Source organism: Solea solea, chromosome 8 (assembly GCF_958295425.1).
Source record: "Solea solea chromosome 8, fSolSol10.1, whole genome shotgun sequence".
Taxonomy (NCBI): Eukaryota; Metazoa; Chordata; class Actinopteri; order Pleuronectiformes; family Soleidae; genus Solea; species Solea solea.
In genome coordinates, this window is record NC_081141.1 from 19007537 (window position 1) to 19030030 (window position 22494).

Below are 22494 nucleotides of genomic sequence, written 5' to 3' on the forward strand. Positions count from 1 at the left end.
GAAAAACAGATCACAGGAGGGGGGGTTCAAGGGGCTGGGAGATAAAAAAAAATATAAATAAAAAGGAGAAAGAGGAAAAGGGGAAGAGGGGAGCAAACAGATAAAGGGAGAGCTATAATACCAGGAAGGGTCAGAGAGAAATGGCCCCAAAGATATACAAGTTTGAATTGATCCAAAATCAGGCCAGGAGGGTCAAAGTTCAAGATCACTTCCTTTGTTTCACTATCACAAAAATGTTTGTTAACTATAATGCATCGTGTGTCATGGTTAAAACAGTAACTGTGTCATACATTTTTTACAGTGCAAATATTTATTGATTTATTACTGTTAAATCTAATTCATGTTTAATTTTTTTATTGAAAGGGGTTTTAATGTGAGCACAGCAATCAAAAAAGAAGTAGAAGAAGACTTGGAGGCTGAGTGTTTTTCCTCCTGTTTGTGTTCATACGTCCATCCCTCACAGTCTCTCCCAACCACATCTCTTTCCTTCTGTCAATCTTTGCTTCCTGTCTCTGTCTCTTAATGTGCACTCACAGGCATATATTCCTTTGTTTAACACCTGATAACAGGCAGTCATTCATACTGCCTCTCAACCCCCATGACCCCTGAACTCTGAGACCTAAATGCGGAACGAGAACAGAATCCGGTCGATCTGAAATCTGCCTGGTATGACCTTAAAACGGGAAAACCAAAGATATTAGAAGTATGCAGACTCCCCAATAATAATTATCTTAAATAAGTGCAATTATTTATTTTATTTGAAGTAGGATTACAAAAAACAAGTAGCTGGGACCTGACAATTGTCTAAGAATTGTGGCAGGTTGAGCCTCACATTGTTCATTATTGAGCTTTTAAATCAACAACTGTTCACACTTAATGGCCATTTCACATTAAGACTTTAATGGGCATTACATTAATAAATGTTATTTCTTTCAACAAAATCTGGCTTTAACATTGTTTTTCCTTGACTTCAGTTATGTGGAAAAAATATAAAGAGTGTAAAAGTACTAAGTGATACATTTATGGACACTTTTGTGGAAGAAGAAGAAAAAAAATTAATTGAACATGAACAAAAACCAAAGAACTTTAGGTGTACATTTAGTATAATAGTTCAAATTTTTTCTTTTTTTTTTTAATCTCTTCTTCAGATGTTCAGCAAATTTGCTCCATGTTATTTTTATCTGAATTATCAGTGACAAGACGGAACAACAACACACACTTGCACATGAAAACACACGGCCTTTGAACCCAATTGGACAAGCCATCTCAGATTAACTGATAAAATCTGAATGAGTCCCAAAAAAGTAGCCCATGACAGACCCACACACACACACACACGCACACACACACACACGGGGCAGGTGTGGGGTCAGCGTTAGGGTCAGTAGCTTCGGTCCAGCTCCCAAATATAGAGCATCCACTATTCAGGGATCCTTGAGTTCACGGCAGGTTCTCATATAACCACCAAGGAGCCTTTATGTTCCGAGAGAAACACACATACCAAACACACAAAACACGCATTCACTTACACCCACATACACAAGTATTCTCACTAATGCACTGCATTTATTCATGTAGCTCATTCTAGAACACACAAGCAAACACACACAGTGGAGGTACCCTTACACATCATTAAGATCTTTATCATCTGAAAACATGAAAGCTCGTTTCCTCTCAGCACAACCCTTCACCCACACACAAACTTTTGTGTGTGTGTGTGTGTGTGTGTGTGTGTGTTCTTCTTCTTCCGTTTCTTCTTCTTCTATCAGGACTCCCACCATCTCTCTCTCTGTCTATCTGCTGGAGGACACTATCCACAGTGTCCATTCACTCTGTGTGTAACAGAGGATCTCTTCTACGGGCTGTAACATAAGACTGACACTCTGACCCCTCAGGATGACCTCTGCACTCCAAGCTAACGGTCCTGACACGTAGAAGCATGCTTGTATGTGTGCATTTGTTCCAAGGCAAAACTACAAACTGGCTGTGTGGTCACCGTGAGCACTGATCTGCTCTGCTTGTGCACGTGTGTACCAATTTTTTTAACGTGGGATCATGGGGATTGTTTGGTTCCCCTTCCCCATGCAACACATGACGAGTAGTCATGATCCATTTGGGACAAATACACACAAAATAAAATAATAAATACAATAAATAATAAGACAACAAACCGACTTACTTAAAGTCCTGACTATTTCCTTCCTCTCTGTGACATTTCATAGGGGGTTATAAAATCAGGACGTTAAAGCAGAGATGGGTAAAGGGCATGACGTAATTAAAAGAAGACCAAAAATAAAACGGTTTGTTACCTTAGACATACTAACATTTCTATGGATTTAAAGGTGTTTGAAGAGTTTCGGCTGAGGTTTAGTATCATCTTTTTAGATATTCTATAATTAAAAACAAAACGGATTCTTCACACATCTCAAAGACGAAAGAACTCTAACAAACAATAGATCCCACACACTACACGTCCAACTTGCATCAGCAAATGTATGGTTCTACAGGGGTTTTTTTTGTGTGAACATGTTATATCTTTAAAAGGTCAAAAATAAAACATAATATTGGTTTCAAACCTATATTAATGAGTTAATTAGAATAATTCATAATAGGCTGAAGTGGACGAGAGAAAGAGATGAAAGAGATGAAAGGACGTCAATCTCACATCTGTTTTACAAAATAATGGTAGAGAGACAATTTCAAGACAAGTCATGAGCTTATGAACAACACAGTCTGAGATTTGTAGCTCTTGATTCATATTATAGTACGTGATAAAAGAGGCCACTGTTTCCATGCGAGGAACTGTCGCTCCTGTGATATCATGGATGAATATCAGGAATATTTAAGGGTTGCGTTCTGTCGCTGTGTGTGTGTGTGTGTGTGTGTGTGTGTGTTATAAATGCAGGTTCAGCAAAATACACACATGTGACTGAAAGCTAATGCATGTACACGCACATTGCAAAACACACTCTAATCTCAAACCTCATTAGAGAACGACTTAAGGGACTTTATTCAGCAACTAATGTAGTAATATATACTGTAACTATACAACCTAAAAATCTTGTGTAAAAAATATGGTGCGGAATAATGTCACACAACACAAATAGCAAATGAAAAAATTAGGCATGAAGCTGGATTAGTTTAGGCAAAAACACAGGGGTTCTTTTTGAAATTATAAAATGGTTGGTTGCAACCTATGTGCAACCTAACCACTAAAAACCAATGATCCCTACACACTGGACCTTTAATGCATCTCGAGGTAACCGCGGGTCAAGGGTAGGTGAGGGTAGCATGTTGTTAAATTAGTTCAGGTATCAACAACAGCATAAGTCATTTAATGTAACTCAATCTAGTGATTACTCCTCGAAGAGCACAAATGTACCCTTGGTGTGTGTGTGTGCGTGTGTGTGTGTGTGTGTGCTAAGGACAAGTTTATTTATCTGTACTGATTTGTACTAATGAAGTGTGCTCTTTGTTTACAGCTGCAGGAATGTTGCTGCTGAAGCACTAAATTAAAGCAGTTTAAAGCTGGCCACAGCCGAAAAGACACTCCACGTTTTTGGAAACTTTTCCTACTGATACAAGTGGGCAAATTACTAAAAAAAGGTCACATACGAGGCCTTGAAAGGAAAGAATACATGTTAAGAGACTTGTACAGCAGATTGTGCAGTGTTCTGTTTTCCATCCATTCATTCACTGAACAGTCTCCGTCTCTGTGTGACTGTATGCGTGGTAGTTGTTAAAACATTATTGGGTATTCTGTAACACTTTCATCACATGCTCCCGTCTTCTCTATATCTATAAATACCTGCGTCTACATGCTTCAGCTCAGTCTGAGGTGGAGAAATCTATTACAGCTCGCACTGAACGCACGCGTGTGCATGCAGCACTCCGTCTCAGCGATCAACAACGCCACATTTGTCTCACGGCGGATCTCCGCGTGATAAGATGAACTACACATCCCAGTGTTATTAATAAAACCAATTATTGTTTCAAAGCCAGAAATGTGTGGGAATCCACATGCAAACACAGGCACACTGCACACTGTACGACAGATACCAACAGTTCATAGACAAACTTTTACTTTTTTGGGACACAAACTGAAGTGAACCTCGTGAAAACACTCACAGCCTCCTGCACCAAGCACAAATATCTGACCCACTGCCCCTCCCCACTGAGTTAGAAAAATTACTGCCACCTGAAGCGGAACCACGTCCATCATGCAGAGGCCCCTTAAAGCCCCACAGGTGTCCTTTAACATGTCCAAAGGTCCCCTTCCTCCCCCCGGGCTCTCCATGTGGCTATTCATCTAGCTGCAGTGGAGGACATCAAAACAAAACACATCCCTGGGGGGAAACCTCACAGCTAACCCTGCACATAAATAACTGCGGTGAAGACACAGCTTGGTGCTTTCAAACACGGTGACAAGACAATCAGAAGAATATAGATTTTAAAGTGATTCTGAGGTCGTTTGTCAGGAGAGAGCGGTTTTTGGTTCAAATCACAAATATTGCTATGCAATAATTGTCTTTACTAGATGCTTATTCTGCCGCTCATCAGTGCCTTTTTTTTTTTAAAAAAAAGGGGCTTATCAGAAGGCTGGAAATAAAAAAAGAAATCATTTTCTCCCTCGACTAAGATAAAGTCCTGTGTTCAAGATAAAGATGAACACAGTGAGTTTTGTTTTTTTTATAGAAACAGGTGAAAAACAATCCAAACCACAAAGACCCACTATGTTTCTCAACAACCTCAGTTGGCCGTGGTTTAAAGGAGTCATGCTCAAGAAAAGAGCATTTGTTTGAAATGTAGAAGAAACGGCGGCAATCACCAATCTTCCCTAAAAAGGCATTCAAGTGAAAAGCACAGAAGACGTGGCCAAGTCCAGTCACTCCACATTAACTGGCAGTGGGCTGGCACATAATATGTATGGCAACAAATAAATGCTTTCCCGTTGTAGACCACAGTTCTTCTTTCTCTACAGTCCTTAGTTGTTTGTTTTTTTACAAACAAAGCGAAACAAAACCGAACAGCTCTGACTAAGATGTAGAAACAGAGCTGCACAAAAGGGGCAAACAAAGAAGGAAACGCAGGTAACGGCACAGATAAACAAGCCTGAAGGCAGCCTTCAACCACAGACAGAGAGATAGAAGGAAATGCGGGCAGCGAGGCAGTCAGACCTTTAGAATAAACACAGGAGCTCTCTGTGTCGCCCAGGAAGAAATTATTTTCTTTGATGTCAAGCCATGTGACCTTGCAGCAGTCTGAGGAATTGAAGCACGGTCCAAACAAACGTCAACACCCCCAACACCCTCAAGGTCAGTGTGCGAGAGCTTCAGTCTCAATTTTGGTATGCACACATCCAAGTGTGTGTGTGTGTGTGCACTTAGAAATGGGGAGGAGTGCATACCCCAAACCACCCATATTATTATTACCATCATTTAGTACATTTAGTTTCTGCACCAAACCAGACATCACAGAAATATTTTCTGCTGCTGTAAAATACTGAGGATGGTCACTATCAATGATATTCTGAGTGCAATGTTAATTTGGTGAAGCTCTCTTTTTTAAAAAGGCATGCACTTTTACAAATCAGTCCCCACTTATGGCTTTTTTTCCACTATATATACAGTAGTACCGCCTCACCTTGCCTTGCCTCAGCTCGACTCTACACGGTTTGGTTGGTTTTCCATTACTATAGTACCTCCTCAACGTGGGCGGAGTCATCACAGTATGGCTGCATGAAACTGCCGTGACTGTTTCCATGTCCAGCTTTAGTTTGGATGATCACAAGTTGTTAATTGAAAACGGGTCATTTTAGATAATTATCTATCCTTAGAAAAATACGCTTTCAGTTGTTTACAGTGCTGTGAAAATTCGTAACTTTTTATCAATGTGTTACAAACATGTCCTTTTCCGATTTGGCTAATCGCAGCTCAACGACCGTGGAGACAACACCGCTGCACGTTGAATGTAGAGCTCTTCTCACTGCTGGTAAACAGTGGTGTCCTGTTGCAGCAGTTTATTTAGGAGGCTGTTCGAGCCCAAACAGGACTTATAACAAAGCCAACTGCTCCTTCTTTTAGACCACTAAGCACTTTCTGCTGCTGAAGCATGAGGACAGCTGTTAATGAGCAAGAGAGAGAGAGAGCGAGAGAAGCACGGAGATCAACAGCGCTAGAGAAAACATCATCACAGCAGCTTATACAGAGATAAGTGGGCATAAAAGCTTCACTACAACACTCCTTCACTTAACAGACTGTAAAGTGTAAAAGCATAACAACCACAGCTACTTGAGAAGCATAACACAAAGATAAATCTAACAAATAATTATCTGTTGATGTTCATCGCCAGAAAACAGGTCAGAGAACACTGTAAGTATGGTGCCCCCTTGGGGACAAACAAGAACTCTCGGTCACTGATGTGGATCCACAAATTGTAGATGTGGATTGTCATGTCTGCGGTGTTATTTCTGAGGTCACATGTTGTCATTTTTTCCCTTTTTTATAAAAATAAATAAATAAATTGCTTGGTCTAAATCATGTTTACTCAGCAAAGGAAATGTTCCCATCACTGGACACCTCACCCAAAACAAAGCCACAGTATGCAATGGAAACGTGTCTATTTAACAACGTCTCTCATTAAAAATAATAGGAACTCGAAGAGTGATAATAACTTTTTACACCAAATACCACCTGAGAAAAGGGGCCACACGGTGATGTAGTGGTTAGCACTCTCGCCTTGCAGCGAGAAGACCCGGGTTCGAGCCCCGGTTGGAACAAGGGCCTTTCTGCATGGAGTTTGCATGTTCTCCCCGATTGTGCGTGGGTTCTCTCCGGGTTCTCCGGCTTCCTCCCGCAGTCCAAAAACATGCGATGTGGGGATAGGTAAATTGGACAATCTAAATTGACCATAGGAGTGAGTGTGAGAGTGAATGGTTGTTTGTCTGTCTCTCTATGTGGCCCTGCGATGGACTGGCGAACTGTCCAGGGTGTACCCCGCCTATCGCCCGATGTAGCTGAGATTGGCACAGCACCCCCCGCGACCCTCTAGCAGAGGATAAAGCGGTAGATGATGACTGACTGACCACCTGAGAAAATATCACAAAACCTTAGAATACAGTGTTGTAAATAACATATACTTCACACACACTGGTATAGTGAAATTAGATTAAGATGGAGCGACAGATAAGGTGACTCTAATTATTATTATTTAATTTATCATCATTTTTTTGTTATTTCTTTAATTTTTCTCCAGAGCTCCACTCTGATCACATACCCTGGTATACACAGTCGAACAGTATTTCTGATTTACCACAGGAAGCTTGTGTACCACTGGTGGTTCACGTACCACAGTTTGAGAACCATGGAACTAGCGGAGTCACTCATCTAAAGAGAACATTCATTCACAGTGTGGTCGGTATCCACAACAAATGTACAACAGAAGCGATGTAATGGAAAAGCACAAGAAAGCTTCATTTCAAAGTTTGTGACCTCAAAATGAGCTACTTCCTGTAACATTTCTGCTTGCTCTGCATCGTCCACCTTTAAAAAGGTAGATCCCTGTCACGCTCAAAGATGTCTTTCAAGCTTTTGCCAGCACATCTGTGTGTGCAAATGGGTCCACACCACACATGTGCGTTGTTTTTGTTCCTTCATGTTACAGCAGTGAGCTCTGCGGAAAAGTGCGTCTCCCACATAAGGAATCCAGACTGCTGTTTGATTCAGACACTACGCAACAATGGCTCATCAACCATGGAGAGAAACTCATACAGCTACTGAATTTCAAATGACAGATTTCTGCCAGCCAGCGCCCCCATGGGGCAAAGTGACCAAGGTTCAATTCCACTCATGGTCCTTTCACGCTACTAAATCCACCCCCCAAAATAATAAATATATAATAATAATAATAATAAAAAAATAAAAAGAATTTAATTAGAGAGGCTAATATAAATCCATTAGTTCACCCACAAAGACTTTTCACACTCTACAGAATAGAGGTCTAAACAGGAATATGACACAACGGCAAGTTTCATTATGCAACAAAAACACAAAATTTGCATCCAATAGCGTTTTTCCACTATATAGTACCACCTCGCCTCTACACGGTCTGGTTACAATATAGTACCTTCTCATTGTGGGCGGGGTCATGAAACTGCCATGACTTCGTTTCACACTCTTAGACTAGTGACTTATTTTCGATGTACTGAATCATCAGAAACGATTAATTAAAAAGTACTTCCTGCATGACCGGAGCACAGACGCCGTCTGACACTGGACCGAAATACAGCGGCAGGGTTTGTGATGAGGCTAGTGCTGTCGCTAAATACACCAGACTGCTCTGTTAAATGACGAGATTTTAGACATTTTACTTACTAAATGTTGGAGATGAACCCACGTTTTCAGGATTAAGTCTTTTTGACTGATCTGACCAATCAGTGGACGGCAGGCTTACGACGTCACGCATAGTATCGGCTCAGGTACTAAAAAAGGTACAAGGTACCAGATACTGTCGCTAATGTAAAAGCAAATAACCGTGCCACGTCATGCCGTGCCAAGGCTAACAGAGTCACGCTAGTGGAAAACATGCCATAAGTCTGTCAACTAAGACACACGGAGGCAAACTGGATGGATGGTGACACTCGGAGCATTTCTGTGATTGAATAAATTCAATGTTAGTTTGGTAGAAAAATGTATTTGTGCGGAAGTAAACTCTGCCATGGACAACTTTACCTGATGAAACTACAAATGTATTAGTACAAGTTTGTGATTTTAAAGGGAAAGCCTGGTCTGGAATTAGAGATTAACTCAAAAACTGAACAGCCTTAGTTCTGTTCACTGGGTTTTTATGTGACACACCCTCCTGGTTGTTGTAGTTGTCCATGCAGATGGCAATAAAATGCTCCAAGATACCAATAAATCCTCCTGGCAAGTGAGGTTAAATCACCTGGGTTGGAGCAGGCTAAGGTTTCAGATTATTACCACACAGGAAACGTCTATATTTGCCATGCACACAACTCGTTGGTTGTATCAGTACGTTTTAATAAAAGGTGTATACACACTCTCTGAGCTATAATGTTAGAAAGGTCCTTAAGAGAAGGCGAGAGAGTAGTGAAATAGATATTTTAGGACACATCAAACATACAGTACTTTATGGAGGATATAGTGACACTGTCTTTAAGTTGCTTTTGTTTTTTAAAAGAAATTATTAGCTTTTCTTCATTTATTTATTGAATGCTGTCTGAACCAGTGGAAACAAAGGTCCAAGAAACCTTTGACCTTTGGACAGATGAGAAATCAAGTATGGTTGACAGTTATATCAGTAAAAGTAAATGTAATTTACACAGAGTGTGTACTCAAATGAATTCACGGCGGCATGACATTTGGAGATATACAAATAGGAGAGTACTTTATAGTACAGACATGTTGGCAATCATTGTAATAATATGTGGAAATAGTGTCTGAGTGAATGGATTCATTGATAGATTAGGTTTTTTCGTTTACCTGTTAATCCAATCCAACTGATGTAGAGTTAAACTTTCACAGATGGGGCTGGACACAGCTCTGCAATCCCTGCAGACACACACAGACAAATAAAGGAGTGTCAGAAGAACACAAACCATCAAAAAATGTGTATTATATTAAGTTAGGAAACTGTCATATAACAAGTTTATAAGCTTCATCCAGAAGAGTGGGTTCTGTCTTTACTTTGTGCATCTATTATATCTTAAAAAGTTTCAAAGTTTACTTACAACTTGAATATATTCTTAAGCCAAATTTGTATGTAGTGCACTTTATATGGACCACATATGTTTGTCTCTTCGATTTTGACACAGACAAACGGGTTGTATGCCAAAGACTGCATAGTTTTATTAGATTTGGTGACTGGAGGTTCAGGTTCTGCAGATCCCCCACCTGTAAAGCTGGAAAGTTAAACTCAAATAAAAATTCTTTGTATAAACATGACACTCTGGGCGGGGCCAGTTCTTAATCTCTAAGAAAACACAGCCTCCAAAACATTGTAACTCACACTGGATTCATTTCACACAACGTTTCATTTTATTGCCACCCTATAAACCACTCCAGCCTAAAACGTGTGTGCGCGCGTGTGTGTGTGTGTGTCAGTTGTGCGTCTGTCAGTGCATTTTTTTTTTTATCCCCCATAGTAAGAACCACCATTAGACAAAGAGGTCAATTCACATTGGGTGTTAAAAAGTCCAAAGTTGTCCATAAATCAAAGCTCTGCAAACTTTAAAAAACATCTCCCAGACCTAACTTTATAGCAGTTTCTCAAATAATTGCGTCATTCATTTCCTAACAAAAGAAAATGACACGCCAGTTAGGGATTGCTGGATAATACTTGTATTAGGTCAGGACCAAAGCACACCATGCTCTAAGTGTCATGAAAGGACACTCGTCTTATCCATTTTCAAAAGGAAATGAACACTCAGACATGCTGTTAAAACGGCACTGTTTTGTTTAGATGGAAGACAATGAATGAGAGTCAGCGCTGGCTTGAATTTAAAAGGAATGCATTAGATTTATAGTGCAAGATTAATTACACAGCTGCTCTGCTCTGGAGAGAGAGAGAGAGTTGAAAACACTGATTATCAACTGAGGGCAAAACGAAATAGCACAAATGTTCTCAAACAAAGTGTTTGTTGAGAGAAAAAAACATGATATATTTCAAAATAACAAAAATAATATTTACTCCTGTGGTACTGAGAATATCAACCCACAGGGACATTTTACCAAGTGAGCTAAGTTCTCCACTGCATCATATCTGATATGAAGTATGTGGGAAGTTGGAAAAAAAGAGAAAGAAATGCCACTGTGGGTGTCAGTTAACAGTCCAGCTTTCAGGTATCAAACGCAGGCATGTCGTGGCCAGAACCAGGCGGCATGCCAGACAGTTGCTTGTTTCTAAAAAGGATCACTGAGGTGGATTACTGCCTAAATCCCCTCTTTCACCGAGTTCCTGCAGACTGTCATTTCGCTCTTGGCTTCACAATGGCCAGTGAAAACAGTGACAGGTAGGATGACTTGAGAAAAGAAGAAGTAGCCTGAAGTGGAAACAGAAACACATGGATGTGAATAGAGAGGCGCACGCCCCCCCCCCCCCCCCCCCCCCACGTCCTTCATCTGCCTTTTCTCTGCATTTGCTACACACTTAGTCTTATCTATGTGAAACCTCATGATAGTGTTGTTTGGAGATGACAGAACACACTATTATCTCATCCTCTCTCTGTCACTCTGTCACATACACAGGCCCTCGTGTGTAAAGCTTGAATTAGCACGTCATAAAAAGCAGCATAGTCATGATGTAATAATGCTCAAGTCAATGTAAGGTCAATAGACACTCAAAATAGATAAAAAAAATGTCTTAAACTCAGATTTCATCCGTATCCTAACACTTAGAACACTTTTTTTCCTTTACTATGTTAAAATACAGAGGTTATAAGAATGTGCAATATAGAGTGTCTGATTAAATCTGATAAAAAATATATATAGATTTTGACTATATAAACACACCTGAGCAAAAAGTACTCAAAATGTTCAAAATCCGGTTAAATTTGTGAAATTTGGAATACAGTTCAAAGTTCTCTTGGGTCGTTTTTATGAAGAAAAATAAAATAAAAAAACAGTCAATTTTGTGACTTCTGCATAAGTATTGCTACTTTATATCACTACCAACTCAATAACACATAGGAAGATGAAAAAAAACATATGCTGTAAAGCCTTAATATGTGGCCTATAATTCAGGAGGCCTTTTTTTCCTCCATTAAGAGTCTGCACACATAAAGCAAGATCACAATGAGTTCACCAAAGTCCTCAAGATATGCCCTGTTCATCAGAGGTAACCATAGCAACAAAGGATGAACTCCGGGGCTCTGTAGATAACTGAAGGAAGCTCCAACTATTCTTGAAATTACAGACAGAAACCAAATCTAATAGAGATTTTTTGGGGGGTGAGGAAGAGAGGTTACTGCATGGATAAGTAAGATGAAAAATGTTCAGAAGATTAGTTCAGACAGAGTACTTCCAAAGCCATATTCAAAGAATTTATGAGTCCATATACACCCTTCTTTTTTCAAGGACAGCCTCAGACATGATGTGGCATTACAACCGCTCATCAAACTATTACTTGTGACTTTTCTCCTTCACACATCCATCAAACCTGCTATAAATGCAGATGTCAACCACACTTTCCACATCATAATTATCAATATCACAGTTATCAGATATATATAAAGATATATAAGCCTTAAAAATTAAAATTTTCTGTTTCAAATCGATTTTAATCAGCCTGTAATAGATTCCACAACATGTCCAAGCAAAACAACTTTGTAGGAGGATAAGACCAGATCAACAAAGGATGGAAACATAATCAAAGAATGAGAGAATGGAGAGGAATGGGTTTGAGTGGTGGTTAATGACCTTACCAAAGTATTTGTCAATCATTTTGATAATCAATTAAGTGTCAGTTTGAATCAAAACAATTTTCTCTATTGTGTAGAGTAAATATTTCCCGATTTCTTTGCTTCATATAACAAAGAAATCGTTAAAACGGAATCATTTTGTGTTTTGGACAAAATAAGACATTTGAGAACATCACTATTGCCAGGTTTGAGAACCAATGATTCACATTTCATGGACCAAACGATGACTCGATTAAACGAGAAAATAATGGACCGATTAATCAATTATGGAAATAATCATTAGTCACAGCCCTGGTTGTGAACTTTGGGTATCAACCATAAAGATGCATCGCAGTTATAACCCATACAGGCAGCTACAAGTACAGTAGAGCTGCTACTACATCACCTAACAAGCCAGAATATCATGGTATCCTTCAGGAAAGTAGTGGATCAATGCTTCACATGCACACACACAAACTGAAAACACAAGTTGTCTACAGTCCACTTATGGGTGTTCATGGTAATTAAAGTTACCTGGGCAACGCATCCTCGCCCACTCTGAGCTCTCAATCTCATTCTGAAGTTCCCAACACAAATCAATACACACTCAATGTGACATCTGCCACTGACTGATCTCAGACCAGTCTACCACCGACCCTTCGCCGTCTGCAGTACAGTACAGTACAGTACAGTACTACCATAGAGGTTTTAGTAAATACTAAAAAAGAAAACACATGATCAAAATTCATGTGAGTCTGTGAATAGCCAAATGTCTGAACAGAAGATTTATTCATACTTACGGGTAATGTGGCAATCACTCAGCAAGCCCTGGCCTTTTACCCTGCACTCACACATTACTGCTGTGAGACACTTCTGTGAGCTGCACGCAAACGCACACACACCCCCACCCACATCGTAAAAGTGCACACCAGCAATTATATTAAAACCTGTATGTCTACCTGGCAGTGCGCCCAGCGTCCAATTCCCATGTATTCAAATGAGAAACTCGTGGACTGTCTGTCTGTGACAACCATACAAGATTGATTTAAAACCGTCATAAAAAGAAAAATAGCACGTAGCATCGGCTTTACTCGTCTTTATTTTACGCTCTATGACAACATTCATGAGATGTCTCTCGTCCGCAAATAGCAGCAATTTGTATTTACAAGAAGGATTACAGGAAAACCCTCTCTTACAATGCAGAAAATTACCATTTGACATCTGGATTAAAATACGACACACAGAGAGAGAGAATTATAATATAATGAACTAATACGGACTGACTTATTCAAAATGACACGCTCTACAGTTCATACACAACGAAAATAGCAAGAACGAAGAGCGAGCGCAGCGAGGACAGCGAGGACAAGACTGCTATAATTTAGAACAAGGAGCACAGTATGATTTTTCTGAAGCTAGAAAACAGATCACACACACTTTGGCTTCATTTAAGTTCCATGTCAAATTGAAACTTCACACTCCAACATTCTGCGTCGCATTCACTCGCACATGTTCATTTCTGTTTATTCTTTAATAGGAAAACCTTGTCAGCGTTCAATTCATGAAACAATGGCAATATTGATGCCAGCAAAGACCAGGGAGCTGTAAATGACTGGAGACAAATTCCTGCCAACTCCTGTGAAATCCAGACAAACATAGTTTACATGTCGCGTGACCTCAGCTGAGAATGTTCCCACATAAACCCTTTTTTCATACAGTGCAGATACTGATGGAAAATAAACCTCTGTGAAAAATGAACTATTTTTATGTGCACATTTAAATGTTTGGTCACAGGTCCAACACCTACAGTTCCATATCCTATTTTTTCTCATGATGCCTGCAGTTCTGTTGTCACTGAAAATACCACCCCTGCTTTTGCAATGAGATTAAAACTAGCAGAGGGAGTCACAAAAAAAAAAATGCATCCTGTCAGTCAAATCCAAAGCGTGTGCAGACCACCCCTGCTGGCTGCACCTGCCAGACAACACCGCCTGTGTTTGCACAAGTTTGACTGACACTGACGTCGCTGACTGACGTGATGTGTTTCCCCAGAAAACACCAGCACAGGTGTGAAGTCCTGTTAGGTATGGTGTCATGAACAGGTTAGAGTGGTGTGTTTGTGTATGTGCACGCACTGTAATGTGAGTGTGCGACCGGTCACTGCAGTGGGAGTTTTAGGAGGTGTCTGAGATCGAGGACAGCAGTTTGAAGGATATGACTCATTACTGGCCCCGACAGACCATTTCAGTTTGTTTATTCTCTAACTGCAGACTTAAGACAAGGAACAGATCTATTTACCTGCCAGGTTACTGAATCTGTTCAATGTGTTTGCATTGGAACCACTTTTCAACTCCACCATTAGTGTAAAATGTGCTGTGTACCAAGTGAATGCAGGATTACGGAAGAGCAGTAGAACATGTAAAAATAAAAGAAGAAATAAACAGCATGGATTCTTTCTTTTATCTAAGAATGAGATTAAAGAAAGTTAGAATTCTGAGATTAAAGTCAGAATTCTGAGATTAAAGTCATAAGTCTGAAAAAAAGTCAGAATTCTGAGATTAAAGAAAGTCAGAAGTCTGAGATTAAAGTCGGAATTCTGAGAAAAAGTCAGAATTCCGAGATTAAAGAAAGTCAGAATTCTGAGAAGAGTCAGGATTCTGACTTTTTACTCAGAATTCATGGTGATTTTTTTTGACATGTGGTCCTAAAACTCATAACATGTGACTCCAGCAAAATAACTTATTGTCCAATTTTTTTATTTTGTTTCGTACCATAAATTAGACTGACAGAATAATGAATATCACTGACTTCAGACTTTAAATATGCGCCCTAGTTGTTTCTTAATGAGCTGTGACACTGGGGCCTTGACTAGGGCCTTTTAGAAACAGACTGATGGTTGTACTAACACGTTTGAACGATCAAAAACTGCTGAAACCTGATGCACACCGCCATTAATCTGACATCTCTCCTCCTGGTGAGGTCCCTGCTCTTCTTTTATTACACAGAAATAACAAGCGTGCACACGCACACACGCACACACACACAGAGCAAAAAGAGAAGCCAGTTAAAAAATCACATGCTCCTCCTGAGTCAATCTGGCCAATTACGCTCTTGTGTCTCAAATTAGTGACAAACAAAATGTTTTCCAACCAAAAATTAAATCAACTGGTGAACTTTAGTCAAGGATATTCGAGGTGGTCTCTCTCTCTTTTTTTGTTTTTTTGTTCTTTGGTTTCAAAATAGTCAAAGTTTTTAAAAAAGTACATATGTGAGGCCAATTGTACCTGCAGCCTGGTTTGATTATGTAACTGAAGAATGTGAAGAAGAGCAGAGAGACAAGATAAACCTGTGACATCACTAATCTGGTGTTACGACAGAGTTTTGAAGAACAATGAAAGTGTGTTGGCATGATGTTGCTGTGGTGGTTTTTGTCATAATATATAGATGATTTATATCAACACAACAAGATTGTGCCTGCAGTTCTGTCTGAATTAAGGATTATTAAAAAAAATAAACAAATAAAAGAATACTGATTGGATTGGGTGAGGTATGGCTCAAGAGGTGGATAGAGATTTGTTTTTTTCATGCAGTGCAATTTAACGCTTCCTTATTCTTTCTGTATTTTTTCTTATTCCTCAAGATATAATGCAGATACCGAAAATGAAAGTTATCTTGGAAAAAATGGGCAGAAGCACTCGCTCACTGAATATTTGTTGACAATTGTACAGCCATAAACTCTAAATAAATCCAAATGGCCTGATTATCATGATGGTCATAAGAGGGTTAAATAAAAGCAGAGTGTAAATATTCAAGAATGGGTTGAATTTGGTGTGGATCCAGATAATAATCCATTTAGTAATGTAAAAAGAAAATATATAGCTGTAGGGATTATGTACAGTTATGTCTGATAAATAGTATGCACTGTACCTACATTGCTTAATAAGGCACAGGGCGAACCTTATATGGCAGAGATTATGACCATGATGGATAAATGACCTCTCAGAATTTCTTGGTAGAGGCTTGAACAAAAAAAAAAGAAGCAGAAACACAGCCAGACATAACGAAGAGGGCACCGTAAGGGCAGAAACACACACAACTAATTCATAGGGGATGAAAACCAATCTTGAAGAAGAGCCACTTCACTCTGAGAATGCCTTGTGGCAACAAGGAACATCCACAGCCTCCAGATTAGGCTTAATTTCCTGCAGCAGATGGTCTGGCTATGACACAGCTCACACAAGTTTTTCGCCGGCTAAATTACATGTTTTTAAAGCATCGGGAAGACGTTTGGAAGCGGTTATTGAGCTCGACATGGTGCAGTGGCATCGCTGCCAGTTAATAGATAGTGAGGTTTCAGAACTTCCTAAAAAGTATTCTCTCTCAGTTGTTGGGGGGAAACTGAGAATTTGAAGTAACACATTCATATGGTGAGGAACCCTGTGACTCCCAAGTATCACACTGCAGAGTGATGGTTTCCAGAAGGGAACGAAACAAAACAGAACAAATAAAAGTAAGACAAAGAAACACGTGTTACTCTCAAACCTCCTGGAACGACAATGTCTCAATAACTCCTGACAATGTGAGCATTTTCACGCGCGCTACTTTAAATATTTAGATATTTTCAATCTTGGAAAACACTCATTGTTTAAGCAGCTGCACGTGGAATATTCCGTTTCCATTTTCTCTGACATCCTTCACCTCCTCCTGTTGCATTTAAGTTCACCCATCAGAGGCCCACGCGTCTGTCTGTGCCAATCTCGGCTTATTAAATCTTAAAAACAGAACACAATGTTTAGTCAGAAGGGATTGTTTTTCTACTTCACGAGCGCGTGCGTCATTTCAAAAACATTTTTCGGCTTCAGTTTGTAAAATGACAAGATGTCAAATGCCATATGTGGCCGAGTCAAGTTCCCAGCACCGTAACGTTCATGTTTATAGAGCAATAACAGCACTGGCAAAGCAAATTAATCCAAAATTCATGAAGCACATATGAACAGTTAGGAGCGAGTCAGTGAAACATCTCCTCCTTTTTACAGAAAACCGAGCAAATTTAAAATCATTATACACTTGAAGGGAATCAGGCACATCAACGTTCTATTAACTTTAAAGCTCATCATTAGTATAACGTATATGTATGTAATAATAAGACATACAACCCACATCTGAAGCAGGTGAAGCGTTAATACAAGGTGACTCGTCAACTGTTTCCACCACAACAAATAAAATAAAATAAGAGACATTTGACACGGAAATAATAATATCCAGCACAAACATTTTAACAATAAAGAGTTTGTCACATAACTTCTGTTGGCAGTGACCACTAATTCTTCATCTTTTTTTTTTCCTCACACATTCTTAGACAACAAAGGACAGCCTCGCTGGATGGATTCATCCTCCCCCACCCAACGTCCACTCCTCAACATCCCCCCCCCTCCCCCCCCCAACGCGGCCGCAGGCTTCATAAATGACTCCAGACGCAAGGACTGTGTCCACCATCTGACAGTGATTAGGACATAGGCCTCAATGAATACGAGTCTCGAGCCTGCACACTCAATTGCTTGAAACGCACCTTTATTTACAGCAAATCCAAACATGCCACCCACAAGTTTGGAGGCAGGAGATGCCAATCAGCAGCCGAGTTATCAACATGGGTTGTTTAAAGACTGGGACGAGCACCAAAGAAAACTGAGAGAGATGCTGCCAACCAAATTGAGAAGTTTAAACAATCGCATGGTAGCTCGCCGTAATGTGTGAGTTTACATTCTGGAACCACAACCACATTATGTCAAAATCTATTTTTTCGATGACGGTCAGAGTATGTACAGCAGCCGTAATCGTGTTTTATCTCCCATTTTTATTTCTCTTCACACTCATTTGAACACTGAAACACACACACACACACACAAATGCATATCCCACTCATCTCTCACCAATCATAACCATGAACTGAACAGCTTAATGCAATGTTTTCATTTTAACCGTTTAAAGCCGAGCGCATCGCAGACGACACGTCCGCACAAGTGCACTCTGCATAACTTTAGTTACATAACGTTTGTGCTAGCGGAAACATTCCAACGGTTTCTGAGAAGCTGAGAAGTTGCACGTCAAAGCCGTCGCGTGGTTATTACGGTAATTTCACTCGCGCTGTTTCAGTAAGCCGGCGAATCAGCATCTTTGTCGCCAGAGAGGAGAGAGTGGGAAGAACACCTGTGCATAAGTTTGCATTTTTTGGCCTGTTTTTGGACATTGAGAGACAAAGAAACATTGAGAGATTAAAAAAAAATTTTTGTACATATTTACCATTAACTAGGTGCTTACTAACATGCATATAAGTAGCATAATAGCCCTTTATTAGTAATTATTAAGCACGTATTAACACCTTAATCAGGAAAAATCTTAATTCATGTCGTAACAGAGGTAGAATAGGGTTATGTAGAAGAAGGTGTTAATACATGCTTAATAATTACTAATAAAGGGCTAGTATGCTACTTATGCATGTTAGTAAGCACCTAGTTAATGGTGAATATGTGTACCTTAATATAAAGTGCTACCAAAACTCTTCTTCTTCATTTTAAATTGTTAAAACAGTATGTTAACATGCAGTAAATTGTAAATAACAGCAGGATAATGGAAGTTATTCTGGGCAAAAGCACTTAGTCACAGGTCAGTTTCTGGCCCTTTTACATATAAAATAAGCAAAAAAAACTATTTTGAGGGCTAGGTTTTAAAAGGGTTAAGATTTATCAATGTACATTATGGGAAATTGCTTTGTGTCCCCACAACATGAGGAATATCTGGGACATCCCCGTCCCTCCCTCACACACACACACACATAAAAAAGGTCTCTTTCCCTTTGTCCTTCTCGTCCACCTAGACATCTGATAGTGATTATATAGCATAGCCTCTAAAACACAACTCACTTAACTCTCCACTATTAAGTGACTTGGTAGCACTGATATAATTTGTTCATTGACATGAACAATTATGCACACACACACACACACACACACACACACACACAAAATGGCCCCAGAAGGTTTTGAAACAGGCAAAAAAAAGACACTCATTGAAGCAAATGAATGCACACCTCAATCACGACACCGCATGCACTCACTCCCTCCTTCCAAACCCTTATGCCTGCATTTCAGGCAAGACCCTCATCCTGTCTAACCCCCCCACTCCCTCTATGTCCATTCCCCTGGAACAGAACAGTCACGGCTGTGTGCACCGTTGATTAGCTAGAACCTGAACCCAGCGGCTATGAAAAACACCGTTTCCTTTTTTTAGAAAGAGGGAGTCTCCCGACAACTTGGCTTCCTCTGACCTATAAATATACTATTACTTTAATCACCTTTTTTTTTTAACCTCTACACACCTAACATTAAGGCACCTTTCAATGCAAGAAGTAACATACCTTTTTCTTATAGTTGACATCAAATTTCAAAAAGAGCAGTGTTGGAAAAACCAGTGAAGGATTTAGCTAAAGGAAGCGACAGACGGACATTTTTTGCATGCAAATGTAGAGGGTTTACGTCAGTAATGAGAACATGTGTGTTTGTGTGCATGAGGTTATTTGTTAGGGCTAATTCTTTAATCCCATAACATGTGCTTGAGACCTGCAACAGATGCCTCTGGGTAGAATTTGTGTACACACACAGACACACATGCACACGCCAGAAGGAAAAGACACTGCACTGCAAGTGTTATTTTTAATACGTGTGCACAGGTCTGAACAACAGCGCGACACGGGCGAGGTTTGGAGAGCAAACAAGGAACTGTTTGGCCTTATTAGTCGGTAAGATTTAAAGACAAACAGTGGTGTGTTCTACAGTGTGTGGGATAAATCCAGCTGCTTTGATTTGGCTTAACGAAATCCTTAAAATGGCAGACTCACGGCAGCGGTTTAAACAAACTCTGTCAACCTCTGCTGCAGATATAATGAACTACTTAGTGTACTTGTTTAAAAATGATGCTGTTATAAATGCTGACCTTTGGTACATGGAGCAGGTCTACACATCTTCTGTGGAAAAAGTGTTGTTTTTCCTTGTTAATTTGGCAGAATACCATCCCCTAAACCAGGTGTCTGCAACCTGTGGCTCTAGGGCCACATGTGACCCTTCAGCACCTCTGCATTGGCAGTTTTTTTTCCCACCAACAAGTTTTAGCGATCAAGTCAATAAATAAAGGTGTTTTAACATTTTGTGTGTCACATCCGATGTCTGACTGAAACCTCCCCAACTCGAAATACAAAATATGGGAAGCCATTTGGAGTCCTGTCCATCTTTGGGTCCACATAATTATTTATGCCGGGCATGTTCTCTCAAGTATGAACTACATAAAATGTCTAATTTATTTCAAAGTGGGTTACTTTTCAATTCATTTTCCACAAACCCCTCGGAGTATTAATGATATTAATGATATAGTTTTCTTTTTGTAACTTTGATAAATGCAACAATCTGTATAAAATGTGATACATTTTATCTTTATCATAGGTTTTGCAGCTCCAGATACAATTTATTTGGGTGGAGAGGGAACAAAAATGGCTCTTTTCTTACTAAAGGTTGCAGACCCCTGCCCTAAACTTTGATTATATATTTATTTTTTATCCTGAAGTGAGTTCCTAGCATGTATGCCACCCTGTGCCAACCTTTTACCCCCTGTCTTGTGTCTACTGCTGTATCCTGAGTAGGAAAGTCCCAAAGAAAACTTGTTAAAAGTAAGAATCCGATTTTATTGGACCGACTGCTCGGTTTGGAACATGAGGTGAATGCTAGGATAATTTTTTCCCCCTTTTTACAGGAAGTGGAGTGGACACGGTTCAGGGGTTTGAGCTTGTAAAAACACCGCTCCCAGCGCTTCACATTGAATATAAACCAAGTGAGTTTGAGGTGCAGGTTTGTGTGCACACCTGTTTGTCATGAGCGTGAACACAGTAAGCAGGTATCGCTCATTGTTAGATTAGACATGAGGCCAGTTTTGGGCATTTTTATATCATCAATATCGGCCGATTGATCGAATAATAATCGATGAACATGTCATATCTTTACGGTTAAGTGTTTATTCAAGATAAGCAATTTTGAGCATGATTTAATATGATTTAAACGTTGTTTTATCAGATGGAGAACAGAAATTGGGCAAACGTGCAGACCAAAAAAAAAAAACATTGGCTGCTCTGATTTCTCAAGAATGATAATGGCATCGGTCATGAAAAAAGACTTCTATTGAAAGTATATCTATAGTATAAAGTATATATATCTGTGTGCGAGAGAGCAGCAAGAACGCCTCGAGAAACATGAATATTATCAGTAATGGATAAAGAGCATAAATAAATAGACCATATTTATTATAAATACACTCCTGATGAGTGATGCTTCCTCTGCAACAGTGCTAATCTTTCCCATCACTGCTTCAATGACGCTGACCTCATATGTAGTCATTTAGTTGACGGTGTCGGAACAGACGGTGGCCTGTAAGGGACATCCAGCCCCTCCTGGACTCTAAATTTCCTCATTTTGGATCCTTGTGTCCCCTCATCTGGCACATCTGATTAAGTATTGGGCATCTGGTCGGCACTTTTCCTTTTTTTTTTTAATCCCATAATTAAATCTGCCAAAAAAACAGCCCTACTATTTCAGTGCCTGGCATAATGTGATGTGCAACTGCACATTTCCTCCATCTACTTCCTGTTCCTGGTCCCCAATTAAACTTGTTGTTGGCCTCTGAGGGAAACTATACATGCAACTACAATATAAATATCCTGTTAGTGTTCATCTCACCAGCATATGTCAGCGATCCACCTATCAATAAGCTGATTCGATATGCTACAAAGCACAAAGACTCCCAGAGGCCTGCTTCATGTTGCCGTGTTATAAGGATACGTATAAATCTAGTGGGTATGCGAGTGAAGAAACAGCCCCCCTCAAGATTTGATTTCACATGCACCAGATTCACTATCTTAGGGAGGGAAATTTAATTTCGTATCAATCTGATTTAATTACGGCAGAATAATGACTTTGGAAAACACATTGACGAGCCCGTCATAAATTCATGTCTCATGAGAAGGTGGTGTCTGCACGGGC

At 39.7% G+C, this 22494-nt stretch overlaps 1 protein-coding gene across 1 annotated transcript in view; it reads right to left on the reverse strand.

The window, feature by feature from the left end:
- Positions 1 to 22494, reverse strand: part of bmpr1ba (bone morphogenetic protein receptor, type IBa) — a 66744-nt gene that overhangs the window by 34747 nt on the left and 9503 nt on the right. Inside the window, exon 2 of the mRNA XM_058637040.1 lies at positions 9501 to 9569. The gene's annotated coding sequence lies outside the window, so the exon portion shown is untranslated. The remainder of the gene's footprint in view (positions 1 to 9500; positions 9570 to 22494) is intronic.